This window comes from Balearica regulorum, chromosome 2 (genome assembly GCF_011004875.1).
Source record: "Balearica regulorum gibbericeps isolate bBalReg1 chromosome 2, bBalReg1.pri, whole genome shotgun sequence".
In the NCBI taxonomy this organism is placed as follows: Eukaryota; Metazoa; Chordata; class Aves; order Gruiformes; family Gruidae; genus Balearica; species Balearica regulorum.
The window spans coordinates 35,675,450-35,696,704 of NC_046185.1; the positions used below are offsets into that span (position 1 = coordinate 35,675,450).

The 21,255-nt window shown below is 41.6% G+C and overlaps 1 protein-coding gene across 1 annotated transcript in view; it reads right to left on the minus strand.

Annotated features, from left to right (window-relative positions):
• KCNB2 (potassium voltage-gated channel subfamily B member 2) overlaps positions 1-21,255 on the minus strand; it is a 195,908-nt gene that overhangs the window by 79,860 nt on the left and 94,793 nt on the right. The gene's annotated exons all lie outside the window — the stretch shown is intronic.

Genomic DNA, 21,255 nt, shown 5'->3' on the forward strand with positions numbered 1-21,255 from the left:
AGAAAACAGAAATTTGAGTAAACCTCGTCAGAGGTCAGACTCCTTCTTTTTCACAAAGTTATCAGAGCCCAGTACCGGCTGCCTTGCTAAATGTGATAGATCTTCCTCTCAGCTTGTTGTTTTAATTTTCTTCCCATTTAGATATTCAGTCTTAGGACAGTAATAGCAAATACAATGAAAGTACAAGACTGCTGGAACACTGCTTACAGGGTCTGTGCAGGGGACGAGCCACAGCAGGGTATTTTATTCTAAGCCAATTGCTGCAGATTGATCCTAAGAAAGAACATAAAGCGAAAACTGGTAAAAGGCTAAAAATCTAATCTGATGCTCCGGTACACGTCCAAATATCTGTACTTTAATGACTTCAATTATGGAGGAAATGAGTGCATTAGAGATAATGCTTCCCTGGCTAATACAGCCTCTTCTTCCTCAAAAAGGCATTCAATTGACTTTCAGGACTCTCAGAATTTTTACTAGAGTTGATGTCCTGTGCTTTATCTCACAAATCATCATAGTGGATGAGATCTTCTACATCCTCTAATAAGCAGCTACTTTAAGTTTTGTGACTATCAAAAGAAAATTTCACAAACTTATCTAGTTTTCAACCTTCCATTGTTGTGTAGCAGGCTGAACTGCAGTCACATTTGAGGCCATATTTGGAGAATGTGATTTCTTCTGCTTGATTTTAAACCCCAGGTTTTTAAGGCTTAGCTGTCTATGTAAATTTATTGGTAATGGACGACGATAATTAGCCCTGAAAATGAAGCCCCAGGTGAATGGACTTCGGCACACAAGTACTGGATCTTCATGTGACAGAAGGACTACTTCAGAGCTGTGGCCTGACCTTATTCCTCAGCTAGGGCAGTGCTGTCAGGCATCCCCACAATCGTCCATCCATCAAGAACACTCTTCCTTTTTGCAGCTGAGACGATCTTGTCCATTTGGAAGGTGCTTCTAGCAATGAAAGAGAGTAGCCATGGGTAAAGCACAGGGTGCTAATGTTTGCTCAGAAGGTGGAACCTGGCATTTTTGTGGCAGAATACACCTGACAGGGGAGATGCCAGCCAGACTCTTCCCAGGGACATTTATTAGCTTCTCAGTAAAGTACTACTGGGCACAACATGGCTCTAAACTGGCTTCAGGTCTACTGATGGCTCTTTTTGAGCCAGTGTGGAGGATCATGGAATAGTTTGGGTTGGAAGGGACTTTAAAGATCATCTAGTACCAACCAACCATCTAGCTCTAAGCCCCCTGCCACGGGCAGGGACACCCTCCACTAGACCAGGTTGCCCAAAGCCCCATCCAACCTGGCCTTGAACACTTCCAGGGAGGGGGCATCCACAACTTCTCTGGGCAACCTGTTCCAGTGCCTCACCACCCTCGCAGTAAAAAGTTTCTTCCTAACTTCTAATCTAAATCTACGCTCCTTCAGCTTAAGGCCATTCCCCCTTGTCCTGTCACTACATGCCCTTGCAAACAGTCCCTCTCCAGCTTTCTTGTAGGCCCCCTTCAGGTACTGGAAGGCTGCAATAAGGTCTCCCCAGAGCCTTCTTTTCTCCAGGCTGAACAACCCCAACTCTCTCATCCTGTCTTCATAGAAGAGGTGCTCCAGCCCTCTGATCATCTTCGTGGTCCTCCTCTGGACTCGTTCCAACAGCTCCATGTCCTTCTTATGTTGGGGGCCCCAGAGCTGGACACAGTACTCCAGGCGGGTTCTCATGAGAATGGAGGGGAAGGGCAGAATCATCTCCCTCAACCTGCTGGTCATGCTTCTTTTCATGCAGCCCAGGATATGGTTGGCTTTCTGGGCTGCGAGTGCACATTGCTGGCTCATGTTGAGCTTCTTGTCCACCAACACCCCCAAGTCCTTCTCCTCAGGGCTGCTCTCAATCCATTCTCCTCCCAGCCTTTACTTGTGCTTGGGATTGCCCTGACCCATGTGCAGGACCTTGCACTTGGCCTTGTTGATCTTCATGAGGTTCACATGGGCCCACCTCACAAGCCTGTCAAGGTCCTTTTGGATGGCATCCCTTCCCTCCAGGGTGTTGACTGCACCACACAGCTTTCTGAGTGTGCACTTGATCCCACTGTCCATGTCATTGACAAAGATGTTAAACAGCACCGGTCCCAATACAGACCCCTGAGGAACACCACTCATCAGTGGTCTCCGCTGGACATCGAGCCATTGACTGCAACTCTTTGAGTGTGCCCGTCCAACCAATTCCTTATCCACCGAGTGGTCCCTCCATCAAATCCATGTCTCTCCAATTTGGAGACAAGGATGTCGTGCAGGACAGTGCCAAATGCATTGCACAGGTCCAGGTAGATGATGTCAGTTGCCCTTCCCTTATCCACCAATGCTGTAACCCCATCATAGAAGGCCACCAAATTTGTCAGGCATGATGTGCCCTTAGTGAAGCCATGTTGGCTGTCACCAATCACCTCCTTATTTTCCATGTGCCTAAGCATAGTTTCCAGGAGGATCTGCCCCATGATCTTGCCGGGCACAGAGGTGAGACTGACCGGCCTGTAGTTCCCTGGGCGTTCCCTTTTTCCCTTCTTAAAAATGGGGGTTATGTTTTCCCTTTTCGAACCAGTGGGAACTTAAGCAGACTGCCATGACTTCTCAAATATGATGGACAGTGGCTTAGCAGCTCAGGATGAGCAGGAACATTTTGGTCCACTCGCTCCAATTTGAGAAGCCAGCTCAGTCTCTGTGGGACTGAAATTCCTCTGTCCAAGCTGCGAGAAGAAGGAACCAGGATTTTGTCAGTTATTTGATGTGCTTCAGATTACTGGACTGGATCCTCAGCTGGTAAAAATCAACATTAACTAAGCTGATATTTTTTGGTCAATGTAGACCACTTGCGTATATGATTCATTGTATTTTCCAGTGTTGAAATATCTGAAGTAAAATGATTAAAGTATTTGTTATCTTGGTGTCTCAGTTCAATCTGCTGTAGAGTTCTAACAAAGTTATAGAGAAACTTCTCTTTGATCATTAGGTGATAGACATAAGAGCAAGTGTCATTTTGAAAGTGAAGATGAAAATATAAACTATACAAACAGTTCAGAGAATTTATATAGTGCCACGGAACATTTCTCCTGAATTCCTATTTAGGAATTAGGGTTTGCTACGGTGAGTGAGCCCAGGTGCGCTGGCTGACATCCCTTTGAGTAATTACATTCAGCTCAATATGAAGTTCTCTTTTCAGAGGAGCAATGTACTCTCTCTTCATCCTGATACATTGTACAGTGGTGGTGCCTATTATTTCAAAGCTGCTCCCAGCCTCAGAGACAGCTGTGCTTTACTGATAGCTGAAACAATCCTCATACCCATAGTTCGTATTCTCTTTCAGACTCTGCTCTGCTTCACAGAACAGACTTGCATATTGCACGTCTTGTGTAAAAGTGCTTACACTCTTTTGCAAACAGCTTTGAGAGCCACAGAAGAGCAAGGGAGTCAGCTGGGTGATAGCTAGTCTTTCCATGACTGTAAGGAATGAGAAAGCATAAGTGGGGAGGAAAAGAGCTCAAGGTCATAACAGCCAGCTTCTGTGTCCAGAAACACCATTATAATATCCCTTTGTAAGATTGCCTGAAAAACTAGAGAATGGCTCACATCTGCCCCAGCCATCAGTCAGTGAGATGTGCACAGAACTTTAAAATATGTTATTTTCTCAAAGACAACAAGTTTCCCTTGGTCCTTTTACATGTCTAATATCCCACCTGGAGTAAGTACAATGTAGCATCCTTATTACTCAGCCTACCTCTGCATTAGGCAAACTACGTCACCACTAAGTCCCGGCTAGTACCTCTAACTAATGTGTGAGTACATGCAGGGACTGAACCTGAGGAAAGTCAAAGGGTAAGACAAGAATATGACACAATGATCTTACCATTCATCACTGTTCTCTTTTTTTAAGTCTTGATTTATCATCCTCCTTCCCTTTTTCCTTCATCAGCTAGAGCTTCCTGTCTCAATGCTGTAATTTCTTAACTTGGTTTCATTAAAAGGGAGGTTTGATTCTAAATCCATTAAGTCTCTTAAGACGTTTAGCCACAAGGTGTGGAAAAGGGGCACTCTGTTTTGCCATGGAAGTAGTAGCACTGTGCACTGGTGTCTGATGCCATGCCATTTAAAACAACAATGGGCATGCCTCCATCCTCTTCTTTAGATCAGTGTCTTCCACTTTTTTGTGTTTTCTTTCTTTTTTATTTTAACTTAATTAATGTCTGAACCTGGTTCAACATCTTTAAAATGATACCAAGACAGAGCCAAATTCTATTCTGGTACATGACTGGCTGCTAGTAAATCGTGACATACTTAATTTTTACTTCATTAGGAGTTTACTAGACAAGCTGTTATTACCCATGATGCCATCGTGGGGCAACAAAAGCTTTTTATGAGAATAGCATACAGGAAAAGTTGTTCCTACACAAAAAACATTAACAGATATATTTATTGTATTACCATTCAACATATGGGAGGGAAAAATAAAGCCAACAATATATTTGCCAAATGGAAAAGGACCAAGTTGGTTAGAGGGGAAAAATTATTTTCAAACTTCTGACAAGATTTTACAATTAAGAAAGAAATCTGAAATTAAATTAAACAAAACAAAAAAACCCCCCACAATTGTGCTCTTTTTACCATCATTGTTTATTCTTCCTAATAGTCCTGTTTACTCCTTTTCTGCCTCTTTTGATCTGACTGGATTGAATTGCCACCCCTTTCTCTGGTTTTCATTGTAATCTCACACTTGGCCAAAGAACAGAGGAACTGAACAAAGCTGTTGATATGTAAATAACAGCTTTGAAGATAGAAGTACCAGATTGTTCCTAAAAAGAAAAAATGCAATTGCCTTTTTTTTGACCAGATTAAAAAAAATAAATCCTGATGTATAATTCAAATGGTGCCTGAAATTAAAGATTCCATTATCTCTGAAGAATAATCATTTCAGTCAAGACAGGTATTTCCAGAGCGCTGTGGAAATTGTATTAAGAGTGCAAAATGTTACATTCTAAATGTTGTTGACAAAATTGCTTATTTCAACCCTGTTTCAGTTTCCATGTATTTCATTACGAGTACCTTTTGATAGGACATTTTAAGAGATGGGATGTTTTTCCCCTACATAAAAACAACTGAAGGCCAGATTCTGATGCCTCAGCTCCCGCTAGGTGGTATCTGAATCACAGAGTCACAGATTTGGAAGGGTCACCTCTGGAGGTCACCTGGTCCAACCCCCTGCTCAAGAAGGGTCACCTAGAGCTGGTTGTCCAGGTCTGTGCCCAGATGTCTTTTTAATATCTCCAAGGATGGAGACTCCACAACCTCCCTGGGCACACTGTGCCAGTGCTCGGTCACCCTCACAGGGAAAAGATATTTCCTGATGTTCAGAGGGAACCTCCTGTGTTTTGTTTTGTGCCCATGCATGGGTCCTCTGGTCCCAAAGAGACTATCCCCCGGATCACAGAATTTCTGTTAGGTAGGCTCCAAAACTCACTGAAGTTAATAGCCAGTAACTTCTACACTTCTGGGCTTTGAATAACTAGAAGGATGAAATTATGTCCATTCTCCTGCAACTACAGTCTAGTCTAATGTGTATTACTAAGGCCACATGTCTGTATGAAATCTGTCCATGAAACAATTTACAGGGATGGCTGCTTTCACTTTTCAGTGAGATATCCTAATGCTTTAGTCCAAACATGCAGCTGGTGGTATGTAGATAATATGCATATTATGAGTTGCACTTGCACAAATGTCATAGAATGAGCCTTAATAATGAAAGGGGCTTAATGCAAAACAGCCTCAAAAGGGAGTAATTGCTGCTGATGCATGCTGGCTCCAGATTGTCCCCCAGAATACCCAGCTTGCCTGTGAAAGTTATCCCCTCAGATAGAGGAATATGTTTACAGGTAAGAAGGGACTATTTGCAATTATCTCATTGACACTGAACAAAGAGAATGGTTGTATTATGTCAACATCAAGGCTACTTCAGCTTAACGGTGTTGCCTTGATACTATGTGTTGGGGAGTATTCATGAAGCATAGCCACAGGGACCTAAATATGGTCCAAAGTCATGGCTGCCAACCCCTCCGCTCTGAAGGGGAGGGCATCACTTTTGGTAATAATGACTGCCTGAGCTCTTGGCATAAGGATTTACAATTTTCTGGATGTTAGGCAGGCTGGACTGTTGGCCATGACAGACAAATATGTGATGCATATGTATGGATCAGCTGCAGTAAGACTAGAGAGTCTTGTATGTACCAAAATTGGTTTAAGTACACAGCACATAGCACTTACCACTTTTAGACCACCCTAGTCTTCCTGCATAGACAAGGGACAAATGCAGGGCTCTCGAGAGCACCATGAAGAGCAGGACTGTTCCTCTTCCCACTGATGAACAGTGAGCCTTGGGTATCAAACCCAGCTGGGAATTTACCTGCATTACATTCCTTTTTTTCTGGGATTGCAAATATTCCCATACTCCTATGCCTGTGGTTCCAAGAGTAAAAATGAGCTCCTAGTTTCTTTTCTTAACTTGTCAGGCTCAAACTGGTAGCCAGGTACTCCCACACTACCCTATGCCCCTAACCATAACCATTTGTGTTTGATTTCTTGCCATCTCTCTCATTCAGTCTTTCTTTCTCTTGCTTATTAGTCTTTCTAATTCACATCTTTTTGTGAAAAACTGCAATCCTTGTCTTTCTGACCCTGTATCTTCTTCATCTACTTGTGCTAAAAGACCTCAAAGATATCTTATTTTCCTACTGAAAACAGCGTTGTGAAAAAAACCTTATATTGTTGCTTACCATGACAATGCTATAGTCTCATGTTGCTGATAGTCACTAAGAACAAGAAAAATCAGACTTTAAGCAATGTAGAGCTTGTCTTTTCTACATCTGTATCTTAGAAACAAATCTATTTAATCAGCCTATGTGCCAGATAAGAAAAGGTAATCCTGTGTCCCTATTAATTCTGAATCGGTGCCAACTTCATCAAGCAATATGAGCTATTTATTTTTATTTACCTTTTGTCTATCAGGCACCTTGACTGTTTATTACCTGTAATGCTCACCCATCATTTATCATCATGCAGCACTGTAACCCTTTGGAAAGCAGAAATCAACATCATTTTGCCAGTTTTCAGAATATGGACAGAATGAATAATAGATCAAACGGTCTCTATCAAAATGTCTTGAAGAAGAGGAAAATGGGGTTGTTTAGCAGAGGCCAGTACAGAATTTGTGAACTACCTGAACTTTGCCAAGGTCCTCCTGAGCTTCCCCACAGTTTTCTCCAAAAGGTGAAAATTTAACCGTTTCTGAACACTGGGAAGGAGTCTCTGACACACACTTGCACACACTAAGACACCTTACGTAGCTCTTAGACAACAGATGGCTGCAATAGTGGATGTACTCACTTCCACTCACTCACTACTGGGTACCAGGATTTACAACTAGGACACTTTATTCAGTTTAGGTAGTTCAAATAATTTCTGAATCATGTTCATTTTTATTCATAAGGAGAATCAATAGTGCTCTCCCAGAAGCCACCACGGGTTTTTTTCCTTCTTCTGCAAGAACTCAAGTGTTTTCCCTCTGGCATGTCTAGAGCAGGTCTCGTACTAGCACTGGCATCCAAGACAGTTGTGCTCCTTGCAGGCAGTGCGGAGATTTGCATTTCGCTGTGGCCTTCTTTGGCCCTCTCTGTCCATTCACTGAAGCAGCTCAGAAGGACCCTCCATCCCAATGCAGGGGACAAGCACAAAGTGGAAACTACCATATGCATATTCTGCAGGAGACTGTTTGGATCAGATCACATTACATTTTTGTCTGAAGCTGCTGCAAAACTAGGTGCTCAAGTGCCAGGCTGAATCAGTACCTGAAATAAATTCTCCATCTGAAGCAATTCAGCAACCCTCTAGTGGGGTGTTGGGTTTTCTCATCTTGTCCTTGTGCTATAAGAATGCCCTTGGCCACTACCAAGCAGTTTAGGAAGGAGCCAACCGCTTCTCAGTGTTCATTTGACTGAAACCAGAATTAAATGCTGTTCTTCTCATCTCACAACCCCCCTGTTGTGTCCAAGTCCAGGATAAGAATAAAGAGTCTGAAGTCTATGCTCTTCAGGGTAGATCACAGCAAAAAAAAATGAGAGGTTTAAGAAATTTCAACTTACTTTCTTCCAGTGTGAGTTGAGTTAAAAAAGGCTTAAATCTCTGGACTTTAAACTTATTCACTCCTATTTTATATATATATATATATTTAATGGCATATAACAGCAATAATCCCATTTAACTCTGAGTAGACCGGAAGATTAAAGCTTCTGCCAATCTACTGAGCAAACAGTCAGGCTGCAACATCATACACGCCCTCTGTATATTCCAAGGCAAACAGAACTCGTTTTTAATTAAAGCATAACTTGGACAAATAACTTATGGAGCCAGTTATTAGTCACACGTTAGGTTGCCCCCAGAAACTACACAAATTAACCTGAGAAAACAGTAGGTTAATTAAACAGAAACTATACAACCTTAGGCACAGACTGTTATTTTTCCTGTCTGTGGTGCATACACAAAAGAATCTCAATCCTGATGTGGCCTTCCATGCTATTATGAGATAACATTTACTACTACTATGAATATCATTTTACATATATTGATTTTGATTCATCCCAAAGCTATCTCTGTTGTGGAGGCTGGGGTCTGGATTATCATCAGATTAGCATCATCATCATGTTATCATGCACAGAGTATACAGTAATTTGTATTGAAGGATCTCAAAATACTTATAATGTATTCATCAGAAACCTGTAAATGTTTTTAACTGCTTATCTGCAACTGCACTTCTGTGAGATTTTTATCCTTGATTAGATGGATTTTCCAGTGTATCTATCATTCTTTAATCGAGAGAAAAACATGAGTGATTCTAAACATTATACTTGCGCTTTGAACTTAATCTTTCACAAGAAATCCTTACAAAAATGTGATTTCTTATTTATTTAATCTGATTCTAATAAGTGCAAAAAATGGGTGCAAGCCCACTAGTGCCACTTAACATTTGAAGAGAGCCTTTTGTGAACCTTGCTATTAAAATGGCCATGGTAGTAGGAAGCAACTATAATTTGGCTATGAATCATAGAGCTATTCACAGGCAGGCTCTTAGCAAAGACAAAGGCCCTGCTGTCCATTATAAACCCATGAATTGCCTTCAGATAAATGCAGCTTGTCCTTCGATGTAAAGCTACTCATCGCAATCCACCCAGCAGCCTCCATTGTTCACCCTAATGCAAATGCACTCTGTAACAGAGAAGCTGTCTAATTCATTACAGCAGAGACTATTTTTTTGTACTGAAAACTGTAAAGATCCCCAAAGCAAGCAGAAAGAGCTTTTCTTCTACACAAAATTTAACCTTCATTTGCAAATGGCAAAAACTCCTTTTTCTTTAAAAATAAGTAAATAATAATGACGTTCCTTTTGTGTGTGTTTAGCAGAAAGGTAAATCTCAAAGAGCTTTCCTCTATACCATCTTTAAAAAGAATGTCTTCTTTCTGGGTTTTATCTATCTACAGAGGTTTTGAACAAGAGGAGGCAATTTCTTTGGCTGCATTTATCTTCCTCCTGGCTCCTTTCAGTTAATATTTGTCTAATAGTTGTTAATTGCTACTAAAGATGCTGCATCAGGTAATACATTTAATTTACCTACTGAGCCTGAGACCACAGGATGGAACGTGTATCTATGGATATGCCACTGTAGAGTAGCAACAGTAGCTTTGGGCTACAGCTGCTAAAAATAACTTGCTCTGTGCTGCAACTCAAGTATGAGAGATTCAGACCATTCATAAGAACTGCAATTAAAAGCATCAAATGGGATGGAAATACCCTCCTCCATCACTCTGGCAATTCATTTTTGATGAGTATGTGCAGTGGTGGAGTTTTTCTCTTGCTTTGTTTTTCATGAAAGGCACAATATCTCTTTTTAGAGTTTAAACAGAAGTGGGCATAATTTTTATTCCAGATAGCAAGAAAGAAGAAAAGATAATTTTCAAGGCCAAACAATGTTAGACTGTTGGCATTTTTTCTTTAACAAGGCAATCAAAACAGTAGCCCTCATAATAAATAAAATTCTGTTAGCATTTATATATTTATATATGGCCTCCTGCATACATTTAATTAGCATATTTTCCTTCGCATAGTCTCTAGGGGCAAGGTTGATCTACTGTTACCCTTACTAAAGCATACATGCTTGACAAGTACCCCCACTGAAGCTGAAGAGATTGATCATGCAAGTAAACTTCCCATCAATTTGGCCTCATAATAAATGCTGCAAAGTGACAGTCAAATGAAGAGCTGAAACCCTGCCTGGCAATCTTTCCATAAAAATGGCCTTTAGGAAATCAAGCGCAGTCAAAAGCAGTAACTCATACGGTCCTGGAGCCGGGGACAGTGGCTCCGGACAAGCTGAATTGGTTGCAATTTGGTAGCCGAGGGTTTTCCTCAGCTTCCCTCTTTCTCAAAAAGCAGTCCCTGACGACACACAGTTAACACAGAGCTGGACCAGCCACTGACTTGCAGCAGCTTTGGCTACTGACTTTCCAAGGAGAGGTGAACAGAGGCTGGCTGGTTTTCCACCTTTCAAGGAGCACAGGCACCCATGTGTGAGAACAGGTTGTTCTCGTTACACAACAGCCAGGAGCACGCTGGGGAAGCTGCCGGCCAGGGATTGTGCTGGGGCTGCCGGGGAGCTTAGGCCCAGCGTCCCACGCAGAGGAAGGCAGAGCAGCCGTGCTGCCAGGCTGGCCGGTCACGAACCTCCCTGCAGGCCAGGCTATGGTTCTCTGCTCTGCCCTGGAAGGAAGCAGCTTAAATCAGCTCCATCCTCGCACAAATTATATGCCCCAGTGGTCAGTCTCTTTACCTTTTTACCTTTCTGGTATGGAGGACGATGGCTGAAATATAAATATGGGAAGGCCTGGCAGATCAATTACACTCTCACAAGCCCTCCAAAGCAAGCACCATGTACTTAAATTGGTGGAAGAAACCACCAGCTGGCTGGAAACACATCCTGTGTCCCATGCTACCACCTGGAACACTATCCTGGGCCTTGAAAAGCAAGTTCTGTGGTTGCATGGCACCCCAGAAGGAATTGAGTCAGGCAATGGGACTCGTTTCCAAAACAACCTCATAGACACCTGGACCAAAGAGCCACCTGGGCATCGAGTGGGTGTATCACATCCCCTACCATGCACCAGCCTCCAGGAAAAATCGAACGATACAATGGACTGCTAAAGGCTACACTGAGAGCAATGGGTGCTGGGACCTTCAAACATTTGGGGACACATTTAGCAAAGGCCACCTGGTTAGTTAACGCTAGGGGGTCTGCCCATCGAGCTGGCCCTGCCCAATCAAAACTTCCACGCACTGCAGAAGGGGATAAAGTCCCCGTAGTGCACATGAAGAATACGTTGGGGAAGACAGTCTGGGTTATCGCTGCTTCACGCAAAGGCAAACCCATCCATGGGGTTGCTTTTGCTCAAGGACCTGGGCGCACTTGGTGGGTGATGCAGAAGGATGGAGAAGTCTGATGTGTACCTTAAGGGGATCTGATTTTGGGTGAGAAAAGCCAATGACTTAAATTGTATTATGTTAATTGCTGCATAATACTGCATCACTGCTATGATTGCTATATGCCATAACAACAGTATTACAGTAAGAATCACCCAGACTAATGAAGAATGAACTTTGATGAAACTGAACAAGGTTCAGAGGTGATGAAACCAGAACAGGCTTCAGGAACAAGTGCCCAGAAACTTCCTCGAGATTGACATCTTCAATGTGCAGACCATGAGCATGGACCACACCAGATACATCAGCTGTTGCAGCATGCAACAGTCCAACACCATGCACCATCTCCCCTGCCCTGAGAGACTGTTATGACAGATGGAACCCAAAAGTTACGGACTAAATGAACTCAATGGACATTTTAGAGGGATGGCCCATAGACTAAGGCCCATATCTGTGTGTTCATATCAAAGGACAGGAAAAGTGGTGGCGATTAATTGGAATGCATTGGGAAGTACAGGACTTGGCCATGATGTAGATGGTATGGAAGTAGGGATGGATACTGTCCTGGGTTTTGGCTGAGACAGAGTTAATTTTCCTTCTAGTAGCTGGTATAGTGCTGTGTTTTGGATTTAGGATGAGAATAATGTTGATAACACACTGATGTTTTTAGTGGTTGCTAGGTAGTTGTAGTGTCTACACTAAGTCAAGGACTTTTCACCATCTCACACCATGTCAGGTGCACAGGAAGCTGGGAGAGCACAGCCAGGACAGCTGACCCAGACTGGCCAAAGGGATATTCCCCACCATATAACGTCATGTTCAGTATATAACTGGCAAGCTAGCCGGGAGGCAGGATCACTGCTTGGACACAGACTGGGCATCAGGGTTTTTCTTCCATGTGTGGTAAGCAATTGCATTTGTGCATCACTTGCTATGTATCTATAAAAATATATTATTATCATCATCTTCCTTTGTTATACTGTTAAACTATCTTTATCTAAACCCACGAAGGATTTTTTTCCATTCTCCTGCCCATCCCCTTGCGGAGAGGAGGGGTGAGCAAATGGCTGTGTGGTGCTTAGTTACCTGCTGGGGTTAAACCAGGACAGATGGTTTGGCCTTTCTCTGCCTCTCACGGAGGGGACAGAGCACCTGGATGGGGGCGACGGCTGTTGCTCTGTTGTTTTCTTTCTCAGGATATTCACTTTATAAAGGGGGAAGGGATCTTTGCTTTATATTAAGCAGCAGCAGCACAGACACAGGCTCAGCTGTCTCATTAAAACCAATGGTCTACACAAGGACTAACAGTGCCAATAAAAAAACAATTGTTTTTTCTTTCTTCCAGTTAGAACAAACTGAACAGTATCTCTTTTTTTCCTCATTTTGTTCTGCCAAAGTAAAACAAAACAATTTTCTTATCAAACTGTTTTTGCATCAGAACATCTCTTTAATCTGCAACAAAATGTTTCATCTTGTGGTAGATGCACCAGAAACAAAAGGGAATGAAGGCCCGGCTGCACCTACATCGGCTGCCTCCTTTCCCCAGAGCAGCCCGTGATGGGGACACTCCTGGGACCTGAACTCAAGTCCCAGTTCTGCCTGAAGGGCTTTGAATGTGCATCTCCTGCAAAATGAGCTAGCCACTGTGCTATGCCATTCTCTCACTCTTGACAGCTGATGTTTTAGTATTTATAAAAATGTGTTTCAAAGCTGTAAATATCGAGGAAACACATACTGGGATTTTTTTTACCCTGATGGTTAAGGCACTCTGTTGAGGTGAGAGAATTATAGTTCAAATCAATGCAGGCAGCACTGAACGTAGCTCCCATGTTTTGCTTGACAACATTAATCACTGGACACTGAAAAAGCAGAAGGGACATTATCTATTCTTCTGTCAAGATATGTCTCTTCTTCAACAACCAAAATATGTTTGCAGCTGAAAGTACTTGGCAAATTTGATCCAAGTCCATGTAGATTTTGAGCTGTATGAAACCATGTTTTGGCAAATTTTCTATTATTTGTACTACTTGTAAATTTAAATCCCATTTTGCTATGCTGTTGTGCAAGAACAATAATTTACAAGGAGTCATTCAAAACTAGGCAGTATACTTACTCATATTTTTGTGAAAACTGAACACATTTTGCATATGAAATATTTCCTGTGTTAAATTTAGTCTCACAGTGCTGTTTTCTACCTAAGTTTCTCCATACTAATCAGTACCCAGCATATTCAGCGTATTCAGACAGGATGATAGTGGTTTAGTACAACTACTAAATTATTCATGTGAAAACATATGTTGTACTAACACTGCCAAAGTGTTTATAAGCAATATGTCTGGAAAAAAAATAAAAAGAGGAGTGAAAAGAATGATCCACAATTAAAAACATCTTGTAAAATTATCATTAATAAATTTGGCACAAGATGTAGTAGTGTGCTAATGAAAATTGCTGATTACACTAAAATAGGAGGTAATGTCCATTAGGTAAGAATCAAAGAATCAAGAATCACATTGGAGGAAAGAACTGAGTGTTGTAAAAAAAACAGGGATTGGACAAAAGGCAATATGGCAAAGCTGAAGCTTATGTTCACAGGTTGTCTATATGGCCAAATAAAATAAGGGGCAGGTAGAAGAGCCTATGAGTTATACAGGCAAGAAAGAGTGGGCAGAAGCAGTTGACACTAAGCAATGAAGTGACACATCTAAGCTTGCATCCTAAGCCAGGGGAAACACCAAGAACATAGACCTATGCAGCATCAGGCCAGTACACTAGGATCTCAACGTGGCCCCTTCTCTGGTGATCACATTGGTGCTACAGGACAGACTCTTGTAGATGACACCATGCAGTCATGAGTTTCCTGCTCAGGAACTGTTCTTAGACAGGCGTATCTTACATTAACTTCAAGAGCAAAAACACTGCAAGGGTCACCTCTTCTTCGTAGCTATCATGTAGTCACAGGTCATTCCTCAGAATATTTTGTTTCATTTCTAAACTCTCTGAACCATCTTTTTCAAGAACTTTTAAGGTCAGCGGAGAGCAACACGTGCAGCATGCAGATTTAGTGGGCAGATTAGCTAAGTGGCCTCAGAAAGGGAACAAAGTGTGCTGCACTTTCAATCAGCATCTTTTTAAATCTCTGTTAACTAACATTGAGATATTTGCTTTGACATGAGAGTTTGCTGCAAGAGTTTCCATGGTAGTTCTTGGCCTCTCGACTGGGAACAACTTCAGCTAGTCCCAGCAGGCGGGATGGGTTAAAGGCTATCTTTCCCCCAACTCCAGTGGCACTGTATTAAAGAGGGACATTTAATATAGAAATTCCCTCCATGTGTTTAAGTGACACTACAGGGAAAGCCCGGCGGTTTATGTATTTTTCAGCTCTCCAGACTATTTGCTGCACAGAAGCCGGGAACAGCTGTGGTACAGATGTGGATGGGTGCTGAGCACCCTTGGCAGGCTGCGACTCACAGGGAGTCCCGTGGTGCTGAGGGCAAGGGGTGCAAATGTTCCTGTTGGTAAATCTACCCCCAAATTGGATGCTGCTAAGATTAAAGATAGGAGATGCAGGATGGTGTTTCTCCCAGATTATCACGAGCTCTGTCTGCAGCTGGAGCGCAGCTCTCACCACAGCAGCTGGCTGCCAGCTCCAGCTGTGGGCTTGCAGCCCATTCTCCACAGGCCTCCCAGGACGCAGCAAAAACACTGCTTTTGGACAGCCTTCTGCTACAGACAGCAGGAAGGCGTCAGGCCATGCGAGCAAAATCCTTTCTTCTAACCACTGACTGCCAGTTGCTCCTACAACAAAAACTCTTGTCCACCTTTCTAACCATCTGAACTGCATTTACTAGTATTGTTCCCTGAAACACCTCTACAGTACAGCTATATACAAATAACATCTGGTCACTGGTTTGTGCAACTAATCTGATTATATTTTACACGTATTTGCAGCACTGCAGTGTTTTACTGTCCTGTAAATGGGAAGAATTGCAAATACATAAACAACATGCTTATAAATATTATGCAGATAATAGTAGTACAATGTAAACATTGCATCTATTTTACAAAGTATTATATATGTTAGATATTATGTGTCAGTATATTATGTATGTTAGATATGATATTGTATACACATGTAAAGATGCATACACCTGTGTACATCTATACAAGATGATTATGGAAAGACTATGAATTCTTGTTTGCTGTAATAATGAAGCAAGCAAACACTCCCTTTAATTACATCTATGATGCAGAGTGGCACAGAAAATGAGGATCCTCCTTAATAAGTCTGTAAATGTTAATGATATGAACCATCTCTGCACCATTGAGTGGTTTTATAGCAGCGTGTCACCATGACATATAACACCTCCAAATTTCTATCAGCATATTTCATACTGAACTGGCCTATATGTCCATCAGTTTCTAGTGTGTAGCACTTGCTCTTTCTTTTTTATTCTACTGTTCTGAACTGAGTGAAAGAAACTCAGAACAAAAGGCCAGGGTCAAACTTGCACAAATACTGAGCGTGTGCTGCAAAGAGCATTTCCATTTTGCTGTCATCAAGGTTGCTGTCAGTTAGCACAAAAGCACACTGCAGGATACTTATAACACCCAGCCCAAGCAGGCTTTACGCCTGCAACCTTACAGCTCTGACGGGTTCAAACTGCAGTTTTGTGTGATGGGACGTTCCTCTTCGTGGGGTTATTTGTGCCTGCCACCTTTTGGGTAGATACTGAGAAGTGTCACTCAGTAGAGGAAGAGGCAGGAATTCACACCAGACCGCCCTCGAAGCAAAATCTGTCCCAACACATTTATCAGTTTGAGCAGAACCACAGTACTGTCAAACAGGAGACAATAACTGCTGCGAGGCTAATGAACCATGCCACGTGGCTACAACTGCAAGAGAAACAAGCAGTCCCCGCTTGGCTCCTCCATCATCCCATGGGGCTACCCGGTGCTGGTCCCCGGGGCACGTGCCGTTCACCCTGCCAGTCCCTAGGGAAGGCACCCGGGATCCCCAGGGGTGCACGCGGGGGAGCACCCGCCTGGCTCCCCAGGGCCGCAGAGGTGTTTGGGGTTCTGGGGGAAAGGCGATGCAGGGCAGGCCAAAACTGGGACTATAAAAGCAAAGGGAGAGGTTTCCAAACTCTTACCTTTCTCTGAGATTTTTCTTTCCGATCTCTTTAACTCTACTGGGAGTGGATGAGCTGTGATTTGCTTGTGACCTTCACAGGCTGTCTTGAATAATGTATTTATCTGAGAGATAATCAAATATGGCAGCCAACAGGACTCTCTGGCTCCCTAACAACTTGCTCCGGTTTCTTTTTCATTCATGAGGTAAATAGTTTATTTGGGTTCTTTTCTTGAAACAAAGGTAATTTTTTTCCTGTTATTCATCTCCAGACATGAGCTACCACATATTAAATAAATACTGAGTCTTAAAGTCTTCTCTGAGACAAGTCTCTTATAGGCTTCTATATGAGCTTTGTATAACTCCCACAAAATTATTAATGTACTCGGAGATTGAGTTTTATCTCTGTTCCTAGCCCTCCTATTTAATTTAACTACTTACATAAAATGAAAATGAAACTTGCAATGATCTTCAACTGAAAGTATGAAACCTTACCATCATGCCAAGATAGCTGTCTATATAGAGCTGAAGCAATAGGAGGAAATAGGAAAATAAACAAGTCCAACACACACTTGAAGGATGAGTATACCTAGAGAAAGGGATGCGAGGAAAAGCAGCATCATTTTTCAGGAAGTTATGCATTAAGGAGAGCTACTACAGACAAAATGAGTTGCTCTGGTTGTTTTTATTCCTGGTTGGAAAGAAACAAGAACATTTCTAGTTTTGAGATGTACCACCATTTCCTACCAGGACTGTTTTTACTAATATCTTTAAAATACAAATAATTCTTGTGTCTTTTTTGAGAAATATTTTGGTTTAGTTTTGCTTTACTCTCCTTTGTGGTTCCAAGACAATAAAGAAATAGGACAATGGATTTAGTTAACTTAGCATGTATGATGTTCTCCATCAATAAAAGACAGACACCAGGAATAACATCATAGTCTAGTCATTAATCACATTTCTTTTAATCCTTTTTATTTTACCATTTATTTATTGTCTTCTTAGATTTTTGCAGAAGTTTACGACAGAAATATGATTTTCCTTCTACCTGCTAATTTCAAGCTGACAGACTCACTACAGCTACTGTAACAACAGTTGTGTTTAATTAAAACATTCCAGTCAGCTGGGGGAGATGGGACAGAAATTATTGGGTAAAGTTTCCACATAGCATCTCCCCAGTGGAGATAAGTGCTAATAACGACGAGAACTTCAATTCCCTGATCTAATCCCCTCTTCCTGTGGTTGTTTATCACTAACAAGGAACTCAAAACCCAAGACAATCAGTTGTCTGGGAAAACACCTGGACAGCATCGAGCTGAGGATGTGCCAAAGGAAGAAGAGGATTTGGACTCTTTTCTACCAGCTACTCTGGGCTGCTGATGTGGTCAGCCGGCGCTTGGGAGGAGCAGCTGTGTTACAGTGTCCTCTGGGGTGCAGAAAATTGTCTATTCCTGAAGATGGTAAACCTGGGGCTTCTGGGGGATATAAATAAAAATCTGGCCCACATCTCTTTATATTACATTCAATTGCGTTAACCTTTTTGTTGCTGTGTTGTATTGCATTCCAAAACTATATATTAACACTGGTTAAATTGTTGCTGGATCACATCTGGCACTGTATTGGAAAATTGTTCAGCTCGTACTATTCACAGCTTTACGAAAATTGAAATTGATTTAACATACATACATATCTAGCTGTGTGTATGTATGCAGGTTTATATATAAACATGATCTCTAACTATCCTGTTTAAAGAAATAAAAAGTTATATGTGTGCGTAAGCATGCACTTGAACATATTTATGGTTTTATATGTAACACAGTATATAATGTGTTCACAAATACAAATGAAAGATATAACTATTTCAAAAAGTCAGTACTTGCACCAGATTTTGCCTGTCACTGACAATTTCCATTTTGCTTTGTAACTGAGCAGTGAAGAATGGTCACAGCACTGGGTGAAAAAACCACATCTTCTTTCAAATGATTTTAATCTGAGAAAGTATCTAATATTGCTTTGGGGGGATGGGAAGGCTGAGAGGAGGACCAGCATGAATAGAATGTTTAGAATATGAGTAACAGGGAAGACTGAGGGAAAGACGCTATGAACATAACCCCCCCCCCCTTTCTCGGGAGCTCTGGTATCTCTCTGTAAGATGTGTGGCTCACTGAATCCATGGGACTGAGAGAGCCAGAGATAACCCCCTGAAAATAAAGAGAAAAGAAAATATGATGAAAAAGGCTTTGACAAAAAAATAAATAAAAAATCTGTCCCCCAAAATATCACAGGCCTAAACAGTTCCATGTGTAAATATCATATGTGTACTATTTGTCCAAGATTATTTGAGTTTTGATGAAGGATTTCATCCTTAGGCTTTTCTGTTCATATCCCTGAAAGCTCAGTCACCATGTGTTTGTTATTAGATAGAACTTGGTACAGATTCAAGCATGTCTTCCTGGAGATAAAAACACCTTATGTAAACTTTTCAAATAAGGGTGAAGCGAGCACCTTTACTTGTGATGAAAGCAAGCCTTATTTAGTTGTGGACTATTTCAAAGATAAGATAGAACAAGATTTAATGAATGAACACAGGATACTTTTTTTCTTCCCAAATCTGTAATTTCGGGGCTCTGTTTTGTCTTTGAACACAACACATGATTAATCTCAGTGTAGGATTTACAAAATCCGCTTTTAGCCACAGAATATACTCAAAAAAGAGGAAGTAAAATGTGGCTTGTGCTATACTTAGCAGCTCTGGCAATTAATCAACTTTATTCATTGATTTAGTCAAGTGAAATAGTTTGCTAGATATGTATAGGAATTGTTACTGCAGTTTTGAATACTAATACATATCCAGCCAAATGGGCTTTACAATAAAGAGGCCAGTGTGATTTATCTGTAATCCCTTTAGTTGCTTTTTTATTTGTTCTTTCAGATTGCAGAGACTAAAGAATATGATACTTACCCAAACCCTTGGATTATTTCCATGCAGAAGGTTTGACCTTAATGCTCTGTCTATGTGTGTAATAAAATCAGATGGGTTCGAATGATCCTGGTGCAGTAATGCATTCTTGATACTGTCTACTTATTTGAAGCATGCAAGTGTGGTAACTTATGCCCACTCTTTCTCTGCACATGAACAGGCTCATGTTAGCCTTTAATAAAGGATGACATTATAGCAAGTCCTGTTTATCCTGGGAGCATGATCAGCAGGGGAGCGAATTGGTCAAGCTCCCCTTCATTGCTCTCAGGGTGTCTTAGCTGTGCTTTTATTTCAGCATCTGCCTCCAGATGTATTTCAATTAAAATTAAATGAGGAAGGGACCTTAGAATCCCACATCGTATATTCTTCACCAAGGAAGAACCTAAATTTCCATATCCCATTGGGAACAGTCTCCAGCCCAATTCAGTCCCTAAATGAGCCTTTGTCTGCTCAGACCCCAACCCCACTGGCCTCTCTGTTCTCATGCCATCATTTTGACATTTAAGAGCCCTGAGCCGTAAACCTCAGGAGGAGATCTCTGATGAGACCACACTGTGGAAATATGCACTCCCGATTGCTACTGACATTCCTCTCTTTGGTGGGTGTGTGTAAGGGACCAACTGAGAACCCTGGGCTCTAAAATTTATTTCATGCAGAACAAAGTCTGAGCTTTTACAGGAGGAGACAGAACAAAAAGTAGATGTTTGGAAATAACATTGGAGGAACACCATTTTATTTTGTATAACATTAAGGATGAGGATATGAATGAAAATATTTTATGAATGTGAATATGCACTGATGGGATGCCCTAATACGATATTTGACTTTAAAACATTTTTTTTTTTAGCAGAAGCAAGCAATGACCCTCAAGTTTGAAGCAATTTGAACCCTAGGAAAGACAGATATAACCTCTCAATGTCTTCTGCAGCAGCATATACTGAAAACGCTATTCTACATTTCAGAGTACTCTTTTCACCAGTGGCGTTTAAATTATTTCACAATGCATGGCAGCTCCACTGCTCATGTTTCACTGACAATATGTGGGATGAAAAGATGAAATGGTTTCCTGAAAGTCACTTCAGGTGGGCAGTGGTCCAGATCTTATTCAAGTGCCTTACTGTGTCTCCCGTGCTTGTGAGATTAAGATAATATTGACTATCATTGCCTCCTGCTACATTCTGCTGTTCTGCTGGTCATCCTGTAACCTCATGGGCAAAGGTACACTGAAAAATAAATGAAATGCTTAGGATCAGCTGGCCACAAGGCTGATTGATTAGCAAGTACTTCTGCCTAAGAATGAAATGAATGGCTGTCTCACAGTACACGCAGACTGATCTAGCAGATTAACAGTTACTCAAACTTACTTCTGATGTCAAAACACTCGGAACAAGTCCAGATTCAAGAGCTAGTCAAGGGCATCACTAATATCAGCTGCAAGATGAAGACTGTCAGTGTGTTCTCGAACACTGGAAAAAAAATATCTAGCAGGAAAAATCAGAAATAATGCTTAACTTTGGGTCAGGTCTTAAGTGTACCTGAGCAATTCCACCCTGATCTTTGCAGAAACATAAGTACCAGAG